At 36.3% G+C, this 16,687-nt stretch overlaps 1 protein-coding gene across 2 annotated transcripts in view; it reads right to left on the reverse strand.

Moving 5' to 3' along the window:
- Positions 1–16,687, reverse strand: part of RNF128 (ring finger protein 128) — a 118,900-nt gene that overhangs the window by 14,759 nt on the left and 87,454 nt on the right. The window lies entirely within an intron of this gene.

Here is a 16,687-nt window from a genome sequence, read left to right on the forward strand (position 1 = left end):
AAAATATTTTAAAAAAATATGGGGGCGCCTGGATGGCGCAGTCGGTTAAGCGTCCGACTTCAGCCAGGTCACGATCTCGCGATCTGTGAGTTCAAGCCCTGCGTCAGGCTCTGGGCTGATGGCTCGGAGCCCGGAGCCTGGAGCCTGTTTCCGATTCTGTGTCTCCCTCTCTCTCTGCCCCTCCCCCGTTCATGCTCTGTCTCTCTCTGTCCCAAAAATAAATAAAAAACGTTGAAAAAAAAATTAAAAAAAAATATGGTGAAAAAGGGAGGGAGGATTAATAAATATTTTTCAGGTACAACTATAAATAACATTTTTAATGATAATTTAATTATCCATAATAAATGTCCCACTTATCTATCAGGCAGAATTTTCAAATTACTGAAACTTTTCACTTATGTTTCCCTACGTTCTTAAATAGTACCTTTGGATTACAATGACAAAGCTACTATTGCAATAACCCAATGACAAAGCTACTATTGCAAATGGATTCAGATGTATGAATTTTCAAAGCACTTCCTATTTTCAACCTTAGAGTATCTTAAAATGCATCTTTTCCCATTTCTTTTTTGAATTGTGTCTTGTTTGTAAAAAGTGTACAGGATTTGTATTCAAATGGACCTAGATTCAAAATATGACTTTGTCACTTACTAAATGAATAGTCCTGGACAGGTGATTGATTAAATCTTTAAACTTGTTTAATCACCTATACCATGCAGATAATACCAATCCATACAGTGTTATTTCATATTAGGGGGAAAACTGCTGTTTATAACCACTACTGCCTTTTAAGAAGGGTGGAGTCTGATAAAGTAGTAGTAAGCCTTTCTTGTTTCACTGAACATATATGTACCTGAGTCTAGATATGAGAAAGCAAGCCCCAGACTCATTTAGGGACTAAGGACTAAAATATGCATACTTGGATCAGAAATGAAATTGGGGATTCAAGATGGTAGCATAGGAAGATCCTGAATTCACCTCCTCCCATAGACACAACAAATTAGTTGTATGACATATGGAATAATTTCCTTCGAAAAAGAGCTGAAAACTAAATAAACAGAGGATAACAAAGGATAAAAGAGTAGCATCAAAATGGGTGAGACAGAGACATAGTCTCATCAAAAACAGACAAAACAAAACACAACAAAACAAAACCCACCCCAGATACAGTGATCCACAATTGAGAGGAATCTCAAAAATATGGAACTTTTCCCTAAGAAGCAAGGGGTCTATGCTTCACATCAGGCACCCCAGCCCCTAGATCTTGCATAGGCAAGACAAGCCCCCAAAGTGCCTGGCTTTGAAAACCAACAGGGATTAGTTTTAGGAAAACCATTAAAATAGAGAACAGAGAACCCACTCTCAAAGGGCTCAATGCACAGACTCACTTACCACTCGACCCATTGTAAAAATACCAGCTTTAAGTGTGTGCCAGAGAGCCAGAAACTTGTTGGGACTCTATCTGAGGATGGAGACACTGGCAAGTGCCATTTTTGATAACTCACTCTAACTTGCTAATGCTGGTACTGGCAGTGACATTTTAGAACTCTTACTCTAGCCTGTTGGTGCTAGATGGTACACCCCACTGAGGGCCCTGCCCACCCCCATGCCAGAGCTGTGGCCCCACCAAAGCAAGCAGTAATGCCCAGCTCACACAGGCATCATCCCTCAAGCCTGGTGGAGGCGGCCAGGGGGATAGCACTGCTGAGCTCTATGGGACATCTCCTACACAAGATCATTCCATCAAGTCTGGGAAAGGTATCTGATTTGCATAATACAGAGAAATGAATACAGAACATCAGGCAAAATGAGAGGAATATGTTCCAAATGAAAGAACAAGGTCCAGGAACCCCAGAGGGTTCCAAATAAGACAAACACAAAGAGATACACACCAAAAACAAAAACAAAAACAAAACCACTATAATTAACATGGTAAAAATTAAAGAGAGAATCTTAAAAGAGGCAAGAGAATAACTAACTTGCTACATACAGGGGAAGCCCCATAAGTCTATGAGCAGATTTTTCACCAGAAACTTTGCAGGCTGGAAGGGAGTGGTATGACATATTTAAGTGCTGGAAGCAAAAAAAATTTCCAAGCAAGAATTCTCTACCCAGCAAGGTTATCATTCAGAATTGAAGGGGAGATTGAGTTTCTTAGATAAGTAAAAACAGAACAAGTTTGTCAACCATTAAATCAGCCTTACAAGAAATGTTAAAGGGATTTCTTTAAGCTGAAAAGAAATGGCACTAATCAATAGAAAATTTACGAAAGTAATAATCTCTCTGGAAAAGGTAAGTACATGGTAAAGAGAGTGGATTAATCACTTATAAAACAAGTATAAGATTAATAGACAATAGTAAATTTAAGACTATAGTAATTATTTAAGGGTTGCATAAAACAAAAAGATGTAGAATGTGACAAAGACATAAAATGGGGGGGACTAAAAATGTGAAGTTTTGAAATGTGTTCAAATTTAAGTTCCTATCAATTTAAAACCTACCATTATATACATATTATGTTACATACAAACATCATGGTAACCACAAGGCAAAAACTTTAGTAAATACACTAAATAAGAAAGAAACCTAGGGGCACCTGGGTGGCTCAGTTGGTTGAGTGTCCAACTCCTGATTTAGGCTCAGGTCATGATCTCATGGTTTGTGAGATCAAGCTCTGTGTCCAGCTCTGTGCTGACAGCACGAAGCCTGCTTGGGATCTCTCTGCCCCTCCCACACTTGTGTGCTCTCTTCCCTTCTCTAAACAAACAAACAAACAAACAAACAAACAAACATTTTTTTAAAAAAGAAAGAAAGAAATTTAAATATAACACTAAAGAAGCCCTTAAACCACAAGGGAAGAGAAAAAGAAGAAAGAGAAGAAACTACAAAAAAGCCAGAAAACAAGTAACAAAATGTCAATAAGTCAATATCTATCAATAATTACTTTAAATGTAAAATGGACTAGATTCTAAAATCAAAAGGTACAGAGTGGGTGAGTGGATAAAAAAAAGACCCAACTTTACACTACCTACAAGAGACTCGCGTCAAAAGTAAAGAGACTGAAGGTGAAGGGACAGAGAAAGATATTCCATGCAAATGGAAATGAAAAGAAAGATGGTGTAGCTATACTCATACCAGACAAAACAGACTTTAAAACAAAGACTATAAAAAAGACAAAGAAGGACATTACCTAATGTAAAGGGGCCAATCCAGCTAGAAGATATAACATTTACAAATATATACATATATGCACCCATCACAGAAGCACTAGCATATATAAAGCAAGTATTAACAGACCTAAAAGGAGAAATTGACAGCAATATAATACAGCAATACAATACAATACAGAGGACTTTAACACTCCATATACATCACTGTATAGATCATCCAGAGAGAAAATCAATATAGAAACATCAGCCTTAAACAACACTTCAGACTAGATGGGCTTGATAGATATATACAGAACATTCCATCCAAAAGCAGCAGAATATACATTCTTGTCAAGTGCACATGAAACATTCTCTAAGATAAATTACATGTCGTATCACAAAACAAGTCTAAAATTCAAGAAGATTGAAGTCATATCAAGCATCTTTTCCAACCATAATGGTTGTAAAACTAGAAATCAATTAAAGAAAAGTGGAGGGGCGCCTGGGTGGCTCAGCTGGTTAAGCGTCTGACTTTGGCTTGGGTCATGATCTCACAGTTCGTGAGTTCAAGCCCTACGTCAGGCTCTGTGCTGACAGCTCAGAGCCTGGAGCCTGCTTGGGATTCTGTGTCTTGCTCTCTCTCTGCCCCTCCCCTGCTCACACTCTGTCTGTCTCTCTCTCACAAATAAACATTTAAAAAAACGGAAAAAACACAAAAATGTAGAAATGAAACATACTACTGAACAACCAATGAGTCACTAAAAAAAAAAAATCAAAGAAAAAACATACCTAGAGACAAATGGAAACAGAAATACAACATACCAAAACCTATGTGATGCAACAAAAGCAGTTCTAAGAGGGAAATTCACGGTAATATAGGCCTACTTCAAGAAACAAGAAAAATCTTAAATAAACAATATAACTTTAAACCTTAAAGAAACTAGGGAAAAAAAGGAACAAAGACTAAAATCAGTAGAAGGAAGGAAATAATAAAGATCACAGTGGAAATAAATGAAACAGAGACTAAAAAGATAGTAGAAAAGATCAATAAAACTAATAAAACTTTTCAGAGACATTTCTCTGAAAAGATAAACAAAACTGATAAATGTTTAGCTACACAACCAAGAAAAAAAAGAGAGAGGGCTCAAGTAAATAAAATCAGAAATGAAAGAGAATTTACAACTGATACCACAGAAATACAAAGGATCATAAGAAACTACTACAATTATATGCCAGCAAGTTGGGAAAACCTAGAAGAAATGGATAAATTCCAAGTAACACACAACCTTCCAAGTCTGATTATGAAGAAAATAGAAAACCTGAACAGACCAATTCTCTAGTAAGGAGATTAAATCAGTAATCAAAAACCTCCCAACAAACAAAAGGACAGGACCAGATGATTTCACTGGTGAATTTGACCAAACATTCAAAGAATATTTAATACTTATGCTTCTCAAACTCTTTCAAAAATTGAAGAGAAAGGAACACTTCCAAACTCATTTTACGAGACCAGCATTACCCTGATACCAAAACCAGACAAGGATACCACATAGAAAATTACAGGCCAATATCTTTGATGAACACAGATGCAAATATCCTCAACTAAACATTAGCAAAGTGCATTTAACAATACATTAAAAAGATCATTTAGCACGATCAAATATGACTTACTTCAGGGATACAAGAATGGATCAACATCTGTAAGTCAATCAACATGATACACCACATTCATAGAATGAAGGATAAGAATCATGACCATCTCAGTAAATACAGAAAAAGCATTGACAAAATTCAACATCCATTTCTGATAAAAACTCTCAACTAAGTGGGTATAGAAGGAATGTATCTCAACATAATAAAGGCTATCTATGAGAAACTCACAGCTAACATCATACTCAATGGTAAAAAAACTGAAAGCTTTTCCTCTAAGATCAGGAACAAGACAAGGATGCCCACTCTCGCCACTTTTATTCAATGTAGTATTGGATGTCCTAGCCACAGCAAAAAGGTAAGAAAAAGGAATAAAATGCATCCAAATAGGAAAGGAAGTAGGAAAACTGCAGATGACATGATACTGTATATATACAACCCTGAAGTTTCTCCCAAAAAACTATGAGAAAAAATGAATTCAGTAAAGTTGTAGAATACAGAATCAATATACAGAAATGTTACATTTCTACACACTAATAATGAAGTATCATAAAGAGAAATTATGAAAGCAATCCCATTTACAATTGCATCAATAACAATAAAATACCTAGGAATAAATTTAACCAAGGAGGTAAAAAAAAAAAAAAAAAAAAAAACCTGTACACTGAAAACTATAAGATGAAAGAAGCTGAATAAAACAAAAATAAAGGAAAGATATCTCATGCTCTTGGATTGGAAGAATTAATATTGCTAAAATGATCACACTACTCAAAGCAACCTATAGATTCAATGAAATCCCTATCAAAATTCCAATCCATTTTTCACAGAACTGGAACAAATAATTCTAAAATCTGTATGCAACCACAAAAGATCCCAAATAGCCAGGGCAATCTTGAGAAAGAAGAACAAACCTAGAGGTATCACGCCCTCAGAGTTCAAACTATACTACAAAGCTATATAGTAATCAAAACAGTATGGTATTGGCATAAAAACAGACACAGATCAATAGAACAAAATTGAGAGCTCAGAAATAAATCCATGCATATGCAGACAATTTATGACAAGGGAGCCAAAAATATATAATGGAGAAAGGACCTTCTCTTCAATAAATGGTGCTGGAAAAATTTGACAGCCATATGGAAAAGAATAGAAACTAAACCACTATCTTACACCATACACAGAAATTAAAATAGATTAAAGACTTGAATGTAAAACCTGAAGCCATAAAATTCCTAGAAGAAAGCATAGGCAGTAAGCTCCTTGACATCAGTCTTAGTGATATGTTTGTAGATCTGACTCCAAAGTTAAGGAAAACAAAAGCAAAAATAAACAAATGGGACACATCAAACTAAAAAGTTCTGCACAGCAAAGGAAAGCATCATCAAAGCAAAAAGGCAACTCAATGGGAGAAGATATTTGCAAATCACATATTTAATAAGGGGTTAATAGCCAAAATAGAGAAAAAAGCTCTACAATTGAACAATAAAAAACTGAACAACCTAACTGAAAAAGGGAACAGAGGTTGTGAATAGACATTTTTTTCCAAAGAAGACATACAGATGGCTAACAGGCACATGAAAAGATGTTCAATATTACTAATTATTAGAAAAATGCAAACCAAAACCACAATGAAATATCACCTCACACCTGTTACAATGGCTATTATCAAAAAGACAAGAAATAAATGTTAGAGAGGATGTGGGAATATAAGCTGATGTAGCCACTAGGAAAACAGTATAGAAGTTCCTCAAAAAGTTAAGAATAGATCTACCGTAAGATCTAGCTGCTCCAATTCTGGGCATTTATCCAAAGAACACAAAATCAAATCACTAATTCAAAGAGATACATACATCCCTATCTTCAATGCCACATTATTTACAATAGCCAAGATATGGAAACAACCTAAATGTCCATCAGCAGATGAATGAATAGAGTATGTGGTTGGTACATACACACACACGCGCACGCACACACACACACACACACACACACAGGAAGACTATTCAGCCATAAAGAATGAAATTTTGCCACTTACAATAACATGGATGGACCCTGAGAATATTATGCTAGGGGCACCTGGGTGGCTCAGTCAGTTGACCGTCTGACTTTGGCTCAGGTCATGATCTCACAGTTCAAGAGTTTGAGCCCAGCTTCAGGCTCTGTGCTGACAGCTCAGAGCCTAGAACCTGCTTTAGATTCTGTGTCTCCCTCTCTCTCTGTCCCTCCCCTGCTTGTGCTCTGTCTCTCTGTCTCTGTCTCTCTCAAAAATAAACATCTAAAATTAATTTTAGAAAGAGAGAATATTATGCTAAGTGAAATAAGTCAGGCAGAGAAAGACAAATACCCTATGATTTCACTCATATGTGGAATCTAAGAAAAAAACCAAAATAATATAAAAACAAACTCAGACTGTTAAAAACTGAGAACAAACTGAGGGTTGATGGGGGGTGGGAGGGAGGGCAGGGTGGGTGATGGGTATTGAGGAGGGAACCTTTTGGGATGAGCACTGGGTGTTGTATGGAAACCAATTTGACAGTAAATTTCATATATTAAAAAATAAAAAAAAAAACAAAACAAAACTCAGATACAGAGAAGAGATTGATGGTTACCAGAGGGAAAGGGGTTGGGCAAGATGGGCAAAGGAGGTCAACTGAATGGTGATGGATGATAACTAGGCTTTGGTGGTGATCATTTTGTAGTACATACAGATGTCCAATTATGTTGTACACCTAAAAGTTAAAGTTATATACCAATTTGACCTCAATAAAAATACAAGAAGTGAAGTTAGGGTATAGGGGGAAATCTAAAAGGTAAGGGAAAGGTAAGAAAGAATCAATGAAAGGCTGTCCCTCTTTGTGGGGTGAACAGCTAAAAGGAAAAAAATCCCAGGTAGTAGGAGATATTTGGTGTTAATTTAAAATTACTTGTAATCCTGCAAATAAATCCTTTCTTCCCCTTCAGTAAAATCTACTACATACATGAATGCCTCAAGTGAATATAATACATGAGTAAATTGAAGAAAAGGCTAGGTTTCACACTTGGGTGAATGCTGTTTGGAACAGAGACACAGCATGTGCAGCATGGCAAGATGATAAGCAATCTTCCTATTTTCTACTGTAAAATGAACTTAGTAGAAATTCAGCAAACAGTAGGTACTCAGAACCAGAGGTCATTGTGAATATGTTCCTCTACCCCCAGCAGGGAAACCCCCAGCTAACATGAAGAATATGTGGAAATCAGAGATAATGTAAGAATTCAGTATAATGTCTGGCATATAGCAGACACTAAATAAAATGTTGATTAAATGAAAATATAAACTACTATTCGTCAATAAGTCTAACAGTTTCTTGTAACATATTTATACATATCTGTAGCGAATATATTTTGGAAAGAAATAATCCATGAGTAAAGGTATATATGAGGACATTCCTTAATGCCTAAACCTGCCTCTATATAAAGTATTTTGTGAAAGGTATTTGGCTTAATGCCAAGGAGATTCCTAGACAAACTATTTCCTTGCTGTCTCAGGAACAGCTGAAACTTCTGAGCTTGTTACCTGAGTAGCAGATCTAGCTTAACAGAAACAGTTAACAGGAAGGCCTAGCTAGTCCTTTGAAGGAAAGATGGTAATCAAGACCATTTCACTCCCACTTTGGGACTTAATTGTAAGTTAACTCAAAAGGGCAATTCAGTGATGGTACTTTATTTTATGCACACATATTTTCTGTCCTGTTACCTGCATCATAAGTAAATAATAGGGGGACAGTGAAAGTAAATGAGGTACACTTAGGATCTTTAGAGCTGGAAGAACTCTTAGAAATCACCTACCCTGATATCTAATCTGATGGATAAGAAAACTGATGTCTCCTGCCTTGCTCAAAATCTCAGAGTTGGTTAGTGTAGGTCCCATTGAAGCCTAGAGTTAAGTGTTCCCTTCCCTAATATCAAGGTAGTTGTCTTTTTTTTTTTTTTACCGTAGCTTGCACTAGGAAGCTAGTACTACTATTTCCTTATATTTATGTAGTTATTTTATAATTTAAAATTATTTTTGATGTCTGTTACCTCATTTAATCCCAACAACTCCTTGAAGGAGATTAACATCCCCATTTTAGAGATGAGTAAATGGAGGCTTGAAAAAGTGAAATAACTCATCCAAAAGGGCATGCAACCTCTAAATGATAGAGCTGTTACTGGGACTTTGCTCTTCATACTTCAAGATTCCATTACAATACGTCTACAACTCAGCTACTTTCTGAAGCTTTTCCAATTCCTGGATTCTAAGATCTATGAAACTGTGGCCAGTCCTTATAGTGAACAATCAGTATGCCCAAGGGTCCTGGTGCTGGCCTAGACTTCCAAACATCAGTACTTTCTTTTCTTTTTTTTTTTTTTTTAATTTTTTTTTTAACATTTATTTATTTTTGAGACAGAGAGAGAGAGCATGAACAGGGGAGGGTCAGAGAAAGAGGGAGACACAGAATCTGAAACAGGCTCCAGGCTCTGAGCTGTCAGCACAGAGCCCGATGCGGGGCTCGAACCCACAGACTGTGAGATCATGACCTGAGCCGAAGTCGGACGCTCAACCGACTGAGCCACCCAGGCGCCCCAGTACTTTCTTTTCACATAGATCATAAGCTATTTAGAAACCTAGATGTGAAGACTGCAAATGGTTTAAAAAAAGAGCTAACAAGAAAAACAGGCAAAGAAAAAAAATGTAGTTGATGATAAGTCTTTGACAATCATTTTGCATTTTGTCTTTAGAGCACTTCTGATTTAAACAAGCTCTGTGACACAATCAAGGAATTGCACTCACTAGGAGGTGATACATCTCTAGAGTATTTACTTGAGTCTATGTAGTCTGTTTTCTCATTCCAAAATATTCAACACAATATAAATGCTTGAGTCTCCAGTGTGAGTGCTTATTAATTTATTAGGAATGAATGTTAAATATATAACTTTCTTTAACCATATCAAAGACTAATGTAAATTTGAGGGATTACCTCAAAGGCAAGCTCTAAATGTAATGTCCAAGTCTATGCTTCTGAGAATAGAACTCAGATTATAGAGAAATGCTTAAAAAAAGTTGAGGGACTATAAAAATACAGGGCAAAATCCAAGATGCCAGAGGATCCTAGGCAAGGGACTTGATTTTGAAGGATCTGTAAAAGACTTGCATAATAGTATAAACCCATGTTTATTAAAGCAGCTTTGGAATAAAAACAAGTCCTTTAAAAGGAAATGTGGGTAATTCCAATAGCTCCTACTGAGCTTTTATAAGGAAAAGCAAAGCCATTTTCTTTAAACATGGATGTGAGAATCATCATTTTGGTAAGAAGCACAAACTATGTTTTAGAGCCTGAATGAGGGTCACTCACAAAACTGCCAGTCCTCAAAATAGTTCAGTCACACTGACAGCAAGAGTTTCCAAGATACATTCATTCCTCTAAAAACTGAAATCTGAGAACAACATTAAGATCAAGCAGTTTATGTTAAATACATATGTTTGGATATATTACTCAAGTCAAACTTCTTGGGTGCCCAAATATGTTTCCACATTTAAAGACAATGTGCCCAATACTAACTGTAATTTGTATTCTATTCCTTAAAAAGAACTTTAAGCATGTATCTAGTTTTTTACACAAATTTTCCTCTGGACACTTTTTAAATGTCTTGCCACCATTTCAGAATTCCCTCCTACCTTATAAATTCCAATAGCTCATTATTTCTACCTCTTATCATATTCTGTAATTGTACTATTCATGTGTCTTTCCTACTAGGTTGTGAGTAACTGGAGGAGTGGGGCTTAAACATTTTTAAATTTTTCCATAAAACCTAGTAATTGCTCAAAGAATAGCTTCTGAATTTAGAAAATCAAAACAGATTGTCGCAATTTTCTCATCCAAGTCACACTTGCACTCATTAAAAGCCTCTACTCTGCTAAATTTGGGAAAAGAAAGGTTTCAGGAACAGGTATTGGCCTCTACCGTGTGTCAGGTGCAACCCTAAGCTTTTTACATGTGTCATCTTGTTTAATCATTAACAGCCTTATGGAATAGGTATTTTAATATCCAAGTTTTATAGACAAGAAAAGGTTCAGAAGCTTGACTAAAGTCCAGGCAGCTGGTTAGTTGCAGAGCTGTGATTCAATTCAGGCCCAGGTTCTACCTGGCTTTAAAGCCCATGATCTCTCCACTATAGTACACTGCCTCCATTGTGTAATAGCAAAGAAGCCTTTAAAAAGGCTTCACATTCTTTGTGAAGAAGATAAATGAAAGAAAAAAACCCTCAAAGTCAGCTATTATCCAATCTTCAAATCCTACCTAAATTCACTACTTACTGTGATTGGGGGAACTCTTTTAAGCAAATATTTTATACCAACAGACTCTCCCTGCCTCCTCTCCAATCCTAAGAGATACCTGGTCTAAGAATATTTGGCAAGAGACTTGAAGACTAATCCAAAAAAGCTTGGTTGTTGGCCAGTTTTCTTAACAGAAACTTAATGTCATTACTCTATTCAAAAACTGTGATCGTTCTAGTCACTGAAGAATCTCACCTATATAGTTTTCTTAGTTCTGAATGAGACTGTATTTGGGCTGGAAATGAAAAGCCAAGCCAATTATCATCAGATATTCCAACATTCAATTTTTAAAGTATAAACTCAAAGATATCCTACCTAGTTTATTTGTGTATTTACATCCAATTAAGTAAAATAAATGTTGCAGGCTGGTGATTTGTCAGCCTGGCTTTTGGTCCCAAGGCATTCAAGCTTTTAGCATAACTGAAACCCACATGAATAACACTAGGCATGGAGTCAAACCTACTTACTTGATGGGGGGCAGGGTGTGCAAAAGCAAGAAAGGAGAGTGGATGTAAGCAAACTAGATTTTCCTGCTTTAAGTCATTACTTCTTTTAAATAAAATTTTTCATAAAAAGTTTGACTCAGAATTTATAGGACAGAATACTTAAAATCAAGAATTATGGTAACAGGATTCTTTTCCTCAGATCTATTCCTTTGAACAAAATCAATGTCTGAGTCATGTGGCTATTCTGATATATGAGAACTGAAAGACTATTTTTTCAATGAAAATCTATGCATATTGTTTTAATGAAGTATTCCTAAAGGAAAGAGGTACAGGTTATAAAGCAGTTTCTTATAAGTCTATGGAACTATAAAGATGGAGATAAATAGGAGTACAGACTACTTGCCTGGAGGTGATCACTGTGAACAGTGTGAGGAAATGCACTGTAAGGAAGAGTGGTGAGGAAATGGGGAATTTGACCCAGTAGATAGGTTATGACTCAGATTATTGAATTAAAAAAAAGGCAATCAAAACCTTTAGAATTAGTGATATAAAAATAAAATTAGAGAAAGTGAATATAAAATAATCCTGAGACCCATTATAAGAGCTTCCTTTTGTTCAATGAGAGCCAGAGAAAGTCTATAAAACTAAGTCCTACTAAGAGAATAATTTGTTTAATCTGCTCTTCTAACATAAAGCCAAACAATGGTTTTGTAAAAGGCTCTAATAAATCTTCAGGTAGGAACAGATACATACAAACACACCCACTGCAAATGTGTGTATTGACAGTGGTACAGTATGCGACACCTGATAAGTCTTCCAGTTTACTTCATGCACTAGTAGAGAAAACCTAATATAACCAGAAATACTTCAGATATTTTCAGTCATGCTTTAAGTTGAAGGACAAATTTTAAGATATTAATGTAGCTTAGTTCTTCCTCATGTGAGACCACAAAGGAGTGCTATCTCTTTGGCAGCAAACTACAAAGACATGTGTGACATATCTTTGCCCAGGGAACCAACTGGAGTCTCAGGGTTTGAGACTCAGATTGAGGCTGGTCACTAGGTAATCCTGCTAGCAACTGGCCATGCTGCCTGACACTCAGGACCGCAACAATGAAAATAGGTGCATATCATCCATCTTTACTGCCGCGCCTGGCAACCATGACAAGCTGGCACAACATGGTCCATTGCTCCAGGTGTGTATAACAAAATCATCAATAACGAACATAAAGAACACTTTGAGGGCCACATTCCCAGGGCTGGCCAAAGGCCAATCATGGTTCCCTTGGAGACTGGCAAGGAGTAAGCAACCAGATGTACTATGCTATTTCTTACTTCATAATCCATCCCCTATCTCTTGATCAAGGTCTTTTTAACAACAAAATAGTCATAGTTATTTGGACTTCTGCAATTAGTACAGCATTTATACATAAGGTGCAGTAAGGATAACAGAAGCATACCTAATACTTGCAGAAGCCAGTGAAGGGTGTAAATAGGATTCTTTTAATGTATAAGACAATTTCAAACATCTTTATGTTGATGTGCCAGTTTAATTATCTGTTTACTTCCTTATTCTATGACTACTTGAACTTTGTGATAAACTTACAGTGTCATTTAATGTAATAATGGAATTAAATCTAATTCTTCCTCAGGCTAATTACTCTCCATTGGTATCATATCCTTTGGAGGTTTTAATTCAGTTTCCCAATACATATGACTATCACATGATTTATTTATATCAGGTAGTTGAATTTCACTAACAATACTGGTATTACACCATATCACAATATGGTTATGATGCAGTTAGGTTTGGTCACAAAATAAATCAGGAAGTATCACCGAAGTGTTTACTAAACCTTCCTAGAAGAACTGCTCTTTGGCCACATATTAGATATTATTATGGACAAGTGTTGTCACCAGTGAGGATGATTCTGTCATTTCTAGGTTCCATGTTAGCTGAGGACAAAGTCAATCATTTGTCTCACTTCACAGTATTATATAGTTATAGGTTCCCATTGACTGCTGTGCAGCAAGGCCATCTCCCTCTCCTGATGGGAGATCATTTGATGGGTATCATTTGATATTATTCCTACTAGCTCATCTTATTTTGGTCCATCCCTTTAGTCAAGATAGGTTAGAGATCAGTAATGTAATTTCAAATTCACTCAAAAAATTTCCATAAGTTTGGGATCTGTATGTGTCTCAAAGATGCTCTCCCTGAGCTTCCATAGCTAAAAATGGAAGGCCATTATATTGCCCCATGGTTACTTGGGCCTCCATTTGTATTAAGATCGTTAGCAGGCCCTGTTGTGTCAGATATATGCTCTTTCCCAGTGTTAAGTGCTAGCATTATCTAGCATTATGTATTGGGTTTGTGTGGCCATATTATCAAGGCTTTATCATCCTTCCAAGTGGATTCCCATTTTTCCCTCCTCCTAGAAGATGATCCCTTGCAATGTGTCTATTTCAAAGAATAAATTATTTTCTTCTGAAAGTCACTCTTCATCAAAAGTTAATTCAGCTTCTTCCATTATACCTAGGCCAGCTTCTATTTCACCTACAGCTCTCTTTCATTTCACCAGCCAATGTTCACTCCAACACACACCTTGTTGGTACTGAGTATTAACTGCTTAAAGTATGGTTAGGGTATGTGTACCAAACCCCAAAATTCTGGGTATCTCATGCTTGAGTTAAGTTTATTGTGGTCACTCCCAAATTCAATTTAGTCTGAGCACGCCATAAGGTTTTCCATAATCTTCCTTGTCTCGGGTTAGGGTTGTTCCCAGTGTGGACACAAATCTACCATGTAATGCCTAATATGTTAATTTTGTTCACAATCCATTGATACTTTTGTTTAAAAGCTTTCACTGCACAGAAACAGGGATGATATGTATTCTCACACATCATACTATGACATATCAAGCATGTGGCCACTATATACTGCCCAATACATTTGGGCATCTTGGCCATCAAAATTTATGGCTACACATTTATCAGTTTGACTGACATTATATATTATGCATTATAATAGTTCAGAGAAAAGACATTCCTGAATACTCTAATGAATTCCTAATATTCTAATGAAGGTAAGTTTCCATAACTCAGTTTCATTACCATTTATACCTGTAAAATGGGGTTAATGCAGTTAAGTATTTAGTGATAGTTATAACCATCATATGCATCAAGCTCTACCTTTAAAAAAAACAGGAAGTCAGGAAAACTAAATAACATGTAAATGATATCATAACACTCAAATATTTATAAGCAAAAGGGATTACCAGTCATATATTTAATCCTTTAGTCACCAAAGGATACATAGATATAGCCCACTAAGTTGTGAAAGAAGCCCTTTCCAAAGCCTTCTCTAAAAGGTGAGAAGTTTTAATGTTATTCTTGACCATTTTTACAGAAGTTAATTTTCATAAAATATACTATAAACTATGAAAATTACTTAAATGAATGATGAAACCAGAGTTATATATTCAATGGAACTTATGCAACACCAGGCCATTCTTTATAAACTGTATTGCTTTCTGACTGGATTTAATGCCATATTAATAGATTTATTATAGCACTCAGAATATAGGAATTCATGCCCCACCATGAACATACACAAACCAAACACTCTTGTCATTGTATCCATAACCTTTAGTACTCATACTAGATACGAATTTCTTTCCCACCTCAGAGATAAAACAGCACAATATAGAAATGTCAAATATTAACACAGTGTGAAACTATTGAATGGCTTGGCCTAGGAATTTTAAACATCCTTTTGACCACAGCTAGTAACAGGCTGAACCTGCCACCAATGTTCTATGAGGAACAGAAGTCAATTAACTTTAAACATTGAGATAATCATCACTCATTACCATATACCGGTGTCTAATTTTTATGAAGGTTTTGTAATAAGATTTCAATTTCTCATCTGTTCCTAAATTCAATGAACTTTCTTGCCATATAGAAATCTTCACTGCTCCCCCACTCCCAAATAAATTGGGTTCATTTTTGTTTCTTGGAGAAAGAGTACATGAAGTGGCCAGAATTTCATTGTCTTTGGAGGAACTTCTCAGTGCATATAGAAATATATTCTTGCCCTTACTATAATGATCAGCTGAAAACATTAAATCCCTACTGAGCATTCTGGAGAAATAGCACACCACTCTGCAGCTGTGTTGAGAATACATACTTGAGAGGGGGAGGAGTTAAATGATGGTGGCTTGCACCAGGGTTGGAAGCAATGAAGTAGTGAGAAGTAACTGGATTCTGGATATACAACAAAGGTGGAACCAATGGGATTTGCTGCTAGAGGTTATATGGGAAGTGAGAGGTAAAAGAAGAATAAAGAATAACTCCAAGATTTCTGGCCTGGGGTCAGGAAAAGCTCTTTTGAAAAGGGAAGCAGTAATAGCATGTTTGTGTGTCCACAGTAACAGAAGACAAGGCAGAGGACATAGGATATAGACAGTCACAGACAGATGCGTAGATGTGGTGGTAGCATGGAGAGGTACTCTTTTGATCAATTTCCTCAGTGGAGTAAGATCCAAATGCCAAGTTGAGAGTTAAGTTGGAGGAGGTGTTGGCAGTTTAAGGAGAAAGGAACATGAATGATTAGTTACCTGTGAAAGCAGGGGGAAATGCCTAAGAAAACATAGTATGGTTGTCAGGCCACGTTAAAGGCTCACTCTCAGTTTGTGGTCATAGATTTAAAGAGAGACCAGTCTGTAATGATGTCAGTGTTTTCCTGTTACTTCAAAGTAGACACAGAGTAGGGAGGAATTAGGATTTAACCAGGGTTGGATTTTGACAGCAAGTGTAACAAATAGAGGGGCCAAAGGAACTGAAGATGTATACATGGCAATGACCATGGAAGTGAAGCTGGGTAAGAAGAGAAGGGAAGATATCAGGTGGATGAGGAACAGTTTAAAAGTGGTGGGGTTAATGGCATACAACCACCCTGTTCAATGATGTTTTTGTATTTTTGCTCTATTACTTCTATACTTTGTACCTATTTATATGTCAGTTAAAATATGATAGAAATTATGAATATGTGACTCTGTTTGGAGCCTAGCACTATATCATTC

The sequence above is a fragment of the Panthera onca genome, chromosome X (genome assembly GCF_046562875.1).
Source record: "Panthera onca isolate mPanOnc1 chromosome X, mPanOnc1 haplotype 2, whole genome shotgun sequence".
Classification (NCBI taxonomy): domain Eukaryota; kingdom Metazoa; phylum Chordata; class Mammalia; order Carnivora; family Felidae; genus Panthera; species Panthera onca.